The sequence below is a fragment of the Anneissia japonica genome, unplaced genomic scaffold (assembly GCF_011630105.1).
Source record: "Anneissia japonica isolate Jap-2015-1 unplaced genomic scaffold, ASM1163010v1 scaffold2214_len273412_cov153, whole genome shotgun sequence".
Taxonomy (NCBI): Eukaryota; Metazoa; Echinodermata; class Crinoidea; order Comatulida; family Comatulidae; genus Anneissia; species Anneissia japonica.
The window spans coordinates 189,758-199,273 of NW_022682691.1; the positions used below are offsets into that span (position 1 = coordinate 189,758).

The window sequence follows — 9,516 nt, forward strand, 5'->3', positions numbered from 1 at the left end:
ATATATTGTAAAAAATAGGCTAGTGTATCAACTCAAAAGTAATCTTTAGTGAATTAAAAAATTATGAAATTAAAGACAATTTTTAAATTCATTAACTAGCTAGGCCTAAGCTGGAGAGGCTCATGTGGACCCTAATTCCAATACTATGTACAGGTACTGTACTATAGTGAATGAAATCCTATATAATATTTGCTCTATAGGCGTATCACGAACACTTTCAGACAAAGGGCTTGGAATAGGTTTAGGCTATTAATAATTAATACAGCAGGCTTAGTTTAGCCTATGCTTAGCATAATTAGTTTAGGCCTAGCCCTAGAGCTGGGGGGGGGGGGGGGGGGGGGGGGGGGGGCTAGCCTTGTTAGGCCTACAGTTTTCCTACCTGAAATAGCTGTTGCATTCATCATCGTTGAATTTGTCCAAGTTGAAATGATCGTCATTTTTATACTGGAAATCAGGATTGGTTGGAGTGTCTAGAATGTCAGAAACATACGCAGCGACAAAGTGTCTCTTGAACTCTGGTAAGTTCGCCATGTTTTGGTAACTAAAGTGAGGGCGCGCGTTCGCACGCATATTCCCCTGTCGCGTAAACGGAAACGAAACAGCTTCTGAACAGGACGGGAGCTTGGTTGCGAGTTCGGTCACGGTCTGTTGGTTCCTCCGTACTGTGCGCTCACTGTCCTCAAACGAAAGCTTGGTATTATGTACCCTGCGACGCCTGGGGGCATGAACGCCATTCTTTAAGGAATGTGCCACATGACCGGCGTCGTTGTTATGGCCTTGAGCGTCAACTGTTTCGGGTCATGAAGAATCTAGAGTATTCAGGTCAGGATGACTGGTATGTCTTTAAGGACTGATTCGAGGCATATGCTCGCATGAACGAGTGGTCAGCCCGAGAAAAGAAAGAGGGGTTCTACCTTAGTTTAAGTGGTAAAGCTGCTTCCTATCTACAGACATTTTACGCTGTGGGTGGAGACGCATTTCGGGCAGGAGGATGAGAAATCTGTCCTCCAGACTAAATTTTTGGGTAGAATCGTGTCTTGTAACACTGTGGTGATGTCAAATACTGACGTCAGCGCTATTAATAATTGGCCTACGCCAATCAACTACAAGGATTTGCAACGATTCTTAGGGTTGGCGAACTACCACAGAGCGTTTATCCCACACTTTGCTGAGATCACTAGGCCCCTGTACACCATAGCTAAAAAGGGGCATTTCCGTTGGGATATACCACTATTACAGGCTTTCAACACTCTAAAAGAAAAACTTACACATCCACCCGTTCTGTCCCTTCCGAACCCCCAGGATAGGTTTGTTTTAGATACAGATGCCTATGACCAGGCGATAGGAGGGGAGCTTTTCCAAATTCAGAATGGGCAGGAACGAGTGATAGCGTATGCTAGTCTCGTTCTCTCCGCCGAACAGCGGCATTACTGTACTACTAGAAAGGAGCAGCTAGCTATCGTAAAGTTTACCCGCCTATTTCGGCATTACTTGCTGGGCAAGCCATTTATGGTGCGAACAGACCACAGTAGTCTAACCTGGCTCTTGCGGTTCAAGGAACCACAGGGCCAGTTGGCTCGTTTGATTGAGGAGCTTAGCCTATACGTGATGATAGTCGAACATCGACCAGGTAAAAAGGATGTAAATGTTGATGCTTTATCACGTGCGCCGGAGGTGGCGAATCATTATAAGTATGGAGTTGAGTTGTCGGAGTTACCATGTGGGGGATGTAAGTATTGTCAACGGGCCCACCAACAGTGAGCATCTTTTAAGGAGAATGTACTGTAGATGACGTTATTCCTCTAATATCAACCCCCGTTCCTCAACAGCCTGACCCACCCATATTTGTAAATTACTAATCAGGTTACAGTGGGACAATTAAAACAGCACCGCTGGGGATTCTCTCCACAGGAAATCCAAGCCCAAAATCAGGATAGTGACCTAGCTACAACACTGCTCTATTTGCAGGCTGGCGTCGCTCCTACCCCCAACGACCTATTCGCATCTAGCCCTGCGACCAAACATTATTGGTTGAGTAAGGATAGAATGCGGGTAAGAGATGGGGTGTTATTCATTAAAGACAAGCAGGGAGAAGATGACCTGCTAGTTTTACCACATGACATGGTTGCAACTGCATTGCATACCTACAATGATTTACCATCCGCTGGCCATCAATGCGTCAAAAAAAAAATGCCTTAAACAAAGATATTACTGGTACGGAGTGGCTAGCGACGTGGAACGTTATGTGACGGGCTGTGAGGTTGCAATCGCCACAAGAAGGGCGGGAAAAAAGGGCGGTCCCAACAAATAAATTTCCATGCCGGCGCATGACAAGTACCTACTGTTACAACATGTGTGAAAAATCCCTGATAGATCATTCTACTAGCCATGCGCATGGACATGCATGGGCAGTTTTGAAGCAGCCTGTGATGATATCATCGTAGCTTTTACGAAAGTGATATTTCCCATGCCAAAGACAACGATAAAACGAACGCTAAAACGAAATTTATTCGGTGATTTTCTCATGTAAAACATATGTATTATACTACACTATTAAAGTAATACAAGTACGACAATTCTTTCACCAGCAATATATTGATTTAACAGAGAAAATAACAAAATCACAATCTGTAGATGACGATGTATTAAGGTCGAGCGTTTATACTATAAAGGCTGCCGACCTCGGAGAATTTTTTTCCAAATTTCATGGGTGGCTTATAATGAACTTTAAATATTAACAGGCACAGTTCCTGAGTACATAAATAATTTTTATGAGCTAATGGATAATTATCACACTGATAAACACAAAAAGCAAATCAAAACTACATCAGTTTCACACACACACACACACACACAAAATAATAAATACCGCTCAGTTAAACTGTGGAACAATCTTTCACCAGATACTCGAAGTTAATTAAATTATTTAACATTGCATTTCTTCAAAAATTTGAATTAATATAAAACTTTTTTTTTCTTGCTTCTTGTCTACACCGATTTTCATAAGTGATTTTATATGATTTCTTAATATTATTTGATATTTGAAACATTTAAGTGTTTACTGGACCTTAAGGAAGAACATGTAAAATTGATTAAGTATTTAGAATAAAGAAAGATTTCTATCTATGTATGGTCATTCACATTGAGCACCTTTATTTTAAAAGAGAGTTTAATTTTGGCTTATTTATACTGACTAGGCTCCCTGCAAGGTTCGAAAGTGATGAATCGGATGAATCAGAAGAATCTGAATTCTCAGAGACACCAGCGAAGTTCACGCTGAGATCTCCAACACCACCGCTGCGGCCAAAATCATTGCCAGAAATGAATCATTCATGTAGACTTGCTGTGTATCATATATTTTGTATTCAATAATAATATAGGCTCAAGCGTATTTTTAATTTCTAATAAATGTAAATGTTAAATGTTGAAGTTTCTCTTTGCTTTACAAACACATATGTACACATGCCAACACTAAGAAAAGAAGAAAAACACAGACCTCTGAAAAAAAAGTAAGTGGGAGTTTACTTGATATGCTCCGAAAAGTCATTCCACATAGTGATGGTTGAAGTTCATAAAATCTTCGAAATTATAAAAACCCTCAAAATTGTACCAGAATCATTAATAATGCACATAGCATTATAAATTCATTAAATTAAAACATCAATGTGTGTAAACATATCAAAAGCAAGGCACTTTATCCACATTGCTTTAGTCTCCCAGCTGTATCATAGTGTGCTAGCAAATTGCTTGGAGTAACCTGCGGTGGACTGGGGACCATCACTCTCATTTGGGGATAAGCTCCAACCCCTAGCCCTTGAGGCTTGGCAATGATTTGCTTAAACATATTTAAAAAAGAAAATTTTAAACAACCAACTTGTGATTGTCTTTAAAGATATTATTGTCCCTTGCTAATGTCTAAAAATCGTAAAAAATAATTTTGAAATCAACTTCCTCATTTTGCAATAACATAAACATTATTAACTTTTGCATAGAAATTACTGAATTAAAATAAATGTGTACCCTGATTTTTGAACCAGTAAAGTATAATGAAAATAATAAAACACTTCCGGTTGAATGGAAATGTTTCTATCATTTTGCGCTGTAAACTGATGGATAAACATTTTTAAAATACATGTGACTAATTTCTATGTCAAAGCTTTTATGTTACTTCAAAATAGGCAATTTAATTTCAAAAAATATTTTTATGATTTTTTTTTTTTTGGTATTTAGCATGGGACAATGCATCTTTAAATCTTGATTAAGGACAGAGTTTTTATCAGTTAAGAATATTAATTTCCTTTTACAGCATGGGAGAATAATTTAATCACCCAAATTGAAGAAATAAAAGTGAATGTACAAGAAATAATTGAAAGGCAGACCAATATGATGGCTCTTTTCCAGGCATTCACCGATAAAAGCAATGAACATTTACAGATGCTTACTAGCGGCAGTTTCCCAATAACAAACATGGAAGAGGTCCTCGAACTAGAGGATAAATTAACATCTAATGAGGCACAAGATATTCTGGTAAGTAAAATTCATACAATGAAAACTCGGGGAACCATCATTTGGGTGGGCAAAAACTGGCCCCTTAATGGAATGATCCCTTAATAAAGTGTCGCCTTTTTAAAGATATATTTCTTTTCGCTCTGACTGTGTCAGGTCAGTAATATCTTAAAAAATAGGTCATCTTCAAGGACACTTAGAGCCCAATCACACTCGAGAGTTATGTCGGCCCAGGGCCGCCTCAGGGCTGGTCCAGGGTCGGCAATTTTTAAGTGTGAACAATCAAATAAATGTTAAGCCGGTCCTGAACCGACCTAAAGTTAGTCCGACTTTTGAGTCGGCTCGGTTCCCGCAATGCCGCCCTGGGCCGACCCAACTCTGATTGCGGTCGACATCTTATCTAACCACAACATTCATTCGAACTGATTGCGCGAAAACACACCATTGAGAAATATATTGTTAAGGAAACTGTAGAGTAAATAGTATTCAGTTGAACTATTGTTTTTGAATAAATTTTTTTTATATTATAAGGTCTCCATGCCTAACTAATTATTACTCACAGAGCCTCCGTGCGAAGCATAAGCATCATCACAAACCAAGTTGTAAACATAGGGAAATACCACGTGATACAAAGCTTACGCATGGGCAGTTTGACAGAATTCCAGTAGAGAAAAAATATATTGGCCTATTACAAGCTTGTATAGCACATTAATTTAACAAGTTTATATTCTAAAATCATAACACTGTATAGCGGTATCATTCTTTCTGTGAACGTCATCCTCATCAACCACGTGCGTTTTGTGTCATGTTCGTGAAGCTACTCACGTGATCCCGAGGACAGAAAAAAATAATCGTTTGTTATTGTTATGAGCAAAGTTCTGAAAAGCGTTAAAAATTGTCTGTGAATTAACCTAACATGAAAATAATTATTATTGCCAAAAAGATAGATCTCGATTCTACTTATTCACAATCTGTGTCCCCGGTCTGTGACCAAACATTGACAGCACTCTTCAGTTTTACATAGGCCTATACAGTTTACCCATACAGGTATGGACTTTCAAAATCGCGAGTCTGGTTTTGGCACAGAGTAAAGTCGAGCTGCGCTAATTATAGGCTTTGGTTATTATAATAATCATCCTCGCCATAATCATGAAGCGGAATGGTACGCTTAAAAAATCGAAGAAGTATAAGGACAATATTTGAAATTAGGTTCATGTTTCGCGAGAATTCCATGTATCTCACCAACAAATCAGATATTTCGAAGAAGACTTTGATCAACTCATTCAGAAAACGGCGTACCGGTACTGACAAGTTAAAACATTTAACAATTTGACGTTCTAATGTATAGAGAGATGGTCTACTATTTTACAAGAAGACATCAGCTCAGAAAAGAATGTTGGTGACAGCTTAATGGTGAATAAACTATGTGTGGAATTTGTACAGGAAGATGGAGTTAATGGTGGTGAATGTTGATTTTTTTACCAATTGTGTTGACATCGTCAGAATTACGTGAAAAACTGATATAGGTACATTCCAAAGCGTTCCGATGCAAACCCAAACCCCTTTAAGACATTTGGTGTGGCAGAAGGACCTGCTTATGAACAATTAGTAAATTCTTTGCATGGCAGTAGATACCAAGATTGAATTCAAGGATGTGGAGGTTTTGAAGAAAATGATGGGAAGAGGTTGTCAAGATGACAAAGGACATATCTGGCGCAAAAAGAAGGCAAAGTACTGCCAGTCTTCAGTGTGCACTACTCTTTTCTTGCCTGCAGGATATTCTACTAAGGAGTATTTAAAGAATGTATGGAATGGCATTGCAAAATGGTCATGAAGGTTTTGACATGGCTTGAGTAAAACTGTGTATATGGGTGCTTACAATAATATAATATTGCTTGAAAAATTAATATATTGTATTTTAGTACAGTAGTTTATTAAATAATACCAATTTCATACTGACATTATACAACATAACATGACTACCGTACCCGTTGTACTGCATGAATAGTTAGATTACACCACCTATTTTGATTTAACCTTGCGATCCAATTTTTAAGTCTTGTATTTTAAGGTGGTTCATTAAAACTAATGGTGTAACAACTATAGCCATATGATGTACTAAATAAATGGGGAAAACAAACTACATAAAGCTTTCCTGCGCTTTTCAACAATAGGGCTGGCGGCCATAAGATAACTATTTATTCTTTGCCGTAGGTATTGAATTCAAAAATTTTAGATCATAGCCCTAAGCTTAATTCCTTAGAAAACAAGATCCTAACATTGAGCCTCTCTTTTGAAATCCACCTATCATTACTCACCGTCAGAGAAGACAAAGGTACAGGGGAAAATACACAAGGACTTGCCCAGCAATCTGATCAATCTGATTTTACTGACAGGCAAATAGGTACTCCGGCACTACGAAAGGCAACAAGTATGTGTACAAGTTCAAGTGGCAGCTACCCAAAGTGGACCAGACCAAGAGTATGTATTAAGCAAAATCAAAACAAATTTCAATTTTGTTGTAGGCCATGGTGCAGTGCTTATGAGTTTAATTGTTACTTGGAAACATATCAATTTTAGTTTTTGATCAAGGAGTTGTACAGTTTGTTGTTAGCACATGCACAACTAAAGAATTTAATACACATATTCATGCCTTCGCTGTGGATATCAATGAACTTCCTATGCTTCACACAGTAGAACCAGAGGAATTGAAGGATCACCTGCCCTACTCTGCCTTAAACACATACCAAGAAAATGTACCTCGTCAAAATTACATATCTCTGCGTCATTTAGTGAACTAATGTAAACTAACATTTCTGGTGATTTAATATATAAAAATATTGCAAGAAGACTATAAGGAGAAAAAGTCATACGTCACGTTGCCTAGCTACCTATTTCGCTGGGGCCAAACAAACCTTAATCGGCCATGTTGTTGTATTCTAGTGCACTGAGTTTTGTAGTACCTCTTTAAAATCGCTATTTCCGTAACTTATATTGCATCATCCCGTTTTATTTTGGAAAGGCACTAATACTAATTAATCTATTTACCATATATTGTAAAGTTTACCTTAATTTTCGAATTATAAGTTATAAAAATTAGCATTTTAAAACTTCCGGAGTGTAGGTCTATATGTCGGTACATCACCGACACGTACTGTCGTGGTTAAATCACTTTTTTGTAAAGAAATGTACGTACGAGACGATACCCACAAGTAATATTACTTTTAAATTAGTTGTTATGTAATTTACTGATTGGCGCTATTTTAGTTTACGCTAATAGGTGCCAAATTTGCAATATTGTAGCGCTATCTGCATCTGCTATTAAATCTTATGATCTTATTGATAGTGCTAAATCTAATAATGTTTTCTTTTTGGCATGGAAGCTATACGCTTCTACTTGACAAAATGAAACACAAGACCCACAGGGCAATGGACAAGCAGTTAGTTGAGACTTTTTTTAATCCTTGTTTTGTTTACATATTTGTTTAGAGATCAGAGGAGGCCGTGGAATAAAAATAAATATGTCCTATTTAGCAAATAGTTTTTCCAAAAATATCTAAACAAAGGAGAAAATAAAAATGTATTTTATTGGAGATTGTAAAATGGGATGATTTAAATGCTTCAAATTTATATAATTAGGAAGAAATATAGGTATCTTTGGAGATTTCAAATTTAAAATTAAAAAAAAAAAAATTCTGAAATTTCTATTATGATCGTGGCAGTGCAGTGCTAATTAGCCAAAAATATATTTTTAATTTTTTTTTAAACCAATATTTGTGGGTGGAAAGTTCACAAAACTACATCAAAAAAGTCTCATCTAACTTATACTTTTTAAATATGACGTGCATATATGAAGTGATTTTTCAAACTTGTTAATAAAGGATTTTTTTTTCCATGTTAATTGCAGTTGCTTAAAGTAATTTTGATTGTAATATTAATTTACGTTAAAACTTGAAAGACAATAACAATTTGTTCATGAATGGACGTTAAATGCACCTGTTTAAGGTATTATAGTACACAGAATATAGAAAAGTGTTACTTTTTTTCAAAGGTTTTTGGATTTATAGCATATCTGACAGTTAGAACTAATTTGCATAAAATGGCTTAATGATAAACAGTCATAGAATATCTCATAAAGTTTTTCAAAATACAGAGCATAAACAACAATGTACCAAAAATTTAGATTTATTTAAAGGTTATTGTGGTTGTAACATAATAACCTATTTAATTATTATATTATTCAAATATTTATATAGCAAATTCAATTCATTAAATTTCTAAGGAGTTAACTAAGGAGCAGAGTTAATGACAAAATTGCTAAACATTTTTAAACAAAATATTGTGATCCCGAACTTTATAATAACATTCAACAGTAAATATGTGCTAAGATTGAGGCTGAAGTCGAAATTTTAATGTAAAAAATGAAAATGTGTATTAACTTAATCTTAAAATGTCTTATCGCATATTTGACATTATCGAATACTTTATTGAAACAATAAATGAAGCCACAGTGTAACTCATTGAGAGAGGAAAACCTAGATTGAAGATGGTAGTATTGTAAGATTTTTGCAAGAATATACATCCTCATCAAAATACTGTATACACTACGCTGCCCCCCCCCCCCCATGGCGCTCAAAATGTCAGTTATGCCCTTTTGCCGTGGGTTTTCTGATTCATGACATGTTGACAAACTAAAATTACAAACGATTAAAAACCCATGTATAGGCTAACCAAGTATACAAACAAGAAAATGAATTAACATTAGTATGCTATTATGTATCAACAAAGCCTTTTTGGCTCAAGGTGCTAGATCGAGGACCCTTTGGGTAGGAGGCCTAATCGACCCCTAGGGGTCTGGGGTCCCGCACAAGAGCGCATAGGCGTTACGTCACTGCGTGAAGGATGCATGCGTATGCGTATATGAAATTGAACTGCTGTTTAGTTAGAATGCGCATGTGACTGTTTCTATGTGTACGTTAAACAAGAATTACAATTATTTTTAAAATTTTA

At 36.5% G+C, this 9,516-nt stretch overlaps 1 protein-coding gene across 1 annotated transcript in view; it reads left to right on the top strand.

Annotated features, from left to right (window-relative positions):
- Positions 1–9,516, top strand: part of LOC117108558 — a 30,888-nt gene that overhangs the window by 5,523 nt on the left and 15,849 nt on the right. The window contains exon 3 of the mRNA XM_033250646.1: positions 4,307–4,527. The gene's annotated coding sequence lies outside the window, so the exon portion shown is untranslated. The remainder of the gene's footprint in view (positions 1–4,306; positions 4,528–9,516) is intronic.